The sequence below is a fragment of the Galeopterus variegatus genome, unplaced genomic scaffold (genome assembly GCF_000696425.1).
Source record: "Galeopterus variegatus unplaced genomic scaffold, G_variegatus-3.0.2 Scaffold1208, whole genome shotgun sequence".
Lineage (NCBI taxonomy): Eukaryota > Metazoa > Chordata > Mammalia > Dermoptera > Cynocephalidae > Galeopterus > Galeopterus variegatus.
In genome coordinates this window covers 240,984-244,082 of record NW_007727319.1, presented here as the reverse complement: position 1 = coordinate 244,082, position 3,099 = coordinate 240,984, and positions in this window count along the sequence as shown.

Genomic DNA, 3,099 nt, shown 5'->3' with positions numbered 1-3,099 from the left:
TGAAAATATCTTTTAAAAAGAAAAAAAAAGGCCTTTTTAATACATAAAAATAGAAAAGTAGAAGTAGAAGAGGAGGACGAAATAAATGGAGAGAGAGATCGAAAAGGAGGTGGGGAAGGAAGAGGGGGTAAAAGGCTGTAAATTCCATGAGGGCAGAGACCATATCTGTGTCCTGGTGCCTAGCACAGTGCCAGGCATGTAATGACTCTCAACAAGGGTTTGTGGGATGAGTAAAGAAAAGAAGGAAAAGTTGACGCAGAAGCACGGAGGGAGAAGATGCCCAGATTCCTCCCAGCCTCCTCTCGGGGATCTCATTCCACGCTCCAGCCCGGGGCAGGGAGAAGGCAGGGTGAGGGCCCGGCCGCGTGGGGCACGGGAGGCTGGCAGGGTGCTGGCTGCACACATGCTGCTTCTCTGAAGCAAGACTCCTTGCTGCTGTCCTTCTCTCTTTCTTTTTTTCTCCTTAAAAACATTGTTTAAATGAAGGGAAGAGTCATTGATTTCATTTGAAACAATTCCCAAACAGGATATGGCGTCTCCAACAGCTCCTCGGCCCTTGGCAATGGTTGCGTGCAGGTGTTTCATGCAAGTGCCGGGCAGCACGTACAGCGCTGAGGCCCAGCGAGCCCTGGGCGGAGGCCTGGAGAGCGGCCCAGGGCACAAGGGGCTTGTGGCACCGAGCCCTGAGCATCCCCTGCCTTCCGAGAATTAGACTCCTTCCCACACACCTCCCCCTGGCCCCTTGCTAATCTCGCTTCCAGCCCCCAGTCTTTAGCATAATAGGAATTGAGTTACCCATCTTGTTATTTCTATAATTCGTAAGATAAAAACAAACCACAGTCCCAAAGAGAGAAATTAACCTGCAGTGAACAAAATGGAAGGAAAAATGAGGAGGACTGCCCGATAACAATCAAAAACAGGAGGGACTTTACCAGCACAGGCTAAAACAAACATGGGAACACTGGCAGAGGTGACTAGAAAGTTCATCAATAAAAATCAATATACACACACATACTTTTAATCCAAGAGTAAAATGGAAACAAGGAGTATTGAAGCATGAAATAGTATCTCCAACCCATACAATTGTATAAGTAGCCCTGGACAGAGTTAAACATGGAGTTACCATATGATCCAGCAATTACACTCCGAGGTATGTACAATAGAGAAATGAAAACGTGTGTCCGTATGAAAATTTGTACATGAATGTTTATTGCAATATTATTCACAATAGACAAATATTGGAGGTGATGGATATGCTAAGTACCCTGATATGATCATTGCACACTATAAATGTAAAAAATAAAAATAAAAAAATTTCAGAGACAGAAGTAGATCAGAAGTTACCAGAAACAGGAGGGGGGCGGGGGGGGGGCAGCAGGGGTGTAGGAATAATGAGATGTTGTTGCTTAACAGGTACAGAGTTTAGGATGATGAAAAAGTTCTGGAAGCAGATAGAGGTGGTGGTGGTACAGCATCGTGAATGCAATTAATTCCACAAAATTGTATGTCTAAAATTGCTTAAAATGGCAATCCTTACATTACATATGTTTTACCACAATAAAATATATGGGGACGGGGGAGCTCCCAGAATAGGGAAAAAGAAAAAAGTGGAAACAACCCAAATATCCATGAATCTGTGAATTAATGAAGTGTGGTATATCCATAAATTGGTATATTATTTGACAATAAAAAGGAATGAAGTACTGATATATGCTACAACATGGATGAACCTTGAAAACATGCTAAGTGGAAAAGCGAGACACAAGGGATCACATATTGTGTGACTCCATTTTTTTTTTTTTATGTTCAGAATAGGCAAATCTAAAGAGAGAGAAAGTAGATTAGTGGTTGCCTAGGGCAGGGAGGGGAATGGCAGCATTGGGGGGTGATAGGTAAGGAGTTCAGGATTTCTTTGGAGGATAATAAAAAAAATCCTAAAATTGGCTATAATAATGGTTGCTCAGCTCTGTAAATATACTCTGTAAATAAAAGCTATTGAATCATACACTTTAAGTGGGTGAATTGTACGGAATATGTTAATAAAGAAAACTATTTAAAAAAAAAAAAAAAGGAGGTGTCTTCCCAAGCAGAGATAGGAGTGGGCATGACCAGTGGATTTCGTTGACCCATTCTGGCAAGCAAGGGGTTTTGAGGTGATGGCAAGCTCTCTCAGAGCATGTAAGTCTTGCAGGAAAGGAAGGGATTTCTTCACACTCCTGTTTCTCCTCACTGTGGCCTCCAAGGCTCCTGCTCCAAGGCTTCACCTTGAAGGTCCCAGGAAGGAACTCTTCTCCTTTCCCCCTGAATTTTCATAAAGTGACTGGTAAGTGCTTAAAGTGTTACCCTTCTGGACGTATTTGTATTTTCAGATGATAATCATGGAAACTTACAATATTTGAGCCTTAGGAACAATCTCTTCCACTGGATTTTTGTGTGCTCTGTGGAGCCCTTTCAGGGCTGTAAAGTTGGAACCAAGAAGGGAAAGGGCTCTGGGCATGTTACTCGTTTTAGAAAAATTCCTTCCTCATGTAGTTAAATAAAATGTTTGGGAGTTTAAAAGATAAAGAAACCCTTAGCCATCCAGAAAGAAGAAATTATTGAGAACTCAGCCCTGAAGTTTTTGGAGAACTGGCATTTGACTGTGTTTTTTCTAGACTCCATGAGGCTCATGAGGCTCCATTAAAGGCTCCATGAGGCTCACACTCCCCTTAGGTGAGTTCCAGACAGCATTTGCTGGCCTCCAGCACACACTGCAGCTGCCTCCCTCCACCTCTGGACACTACCCGGACCCTTCTCAAGGCCCTGCCTGATGTGACATCCTCTACAACACTCTACAATCCTGCCCAAGGCTCAGCCAGCTGACCCAGGGCAACACATGGCCCAGGCCAAACTTGCGCTCCAGCACTTGGGTCACTAGGAAAGCCTTCTGAATCGGACCCCAGAGGAGCCTCTCTCCAGTATGTGATTGGTAACAAGTTGTTTCCATGAACTGGCCAGGAAAGAGGACAGAAGAAAAACACAGCTAATTTTATCCATCACACCAGCCACATCTTCTCACCCACCCACAAAAAATAAGGGCACAGTGTAATCCTCTGACCT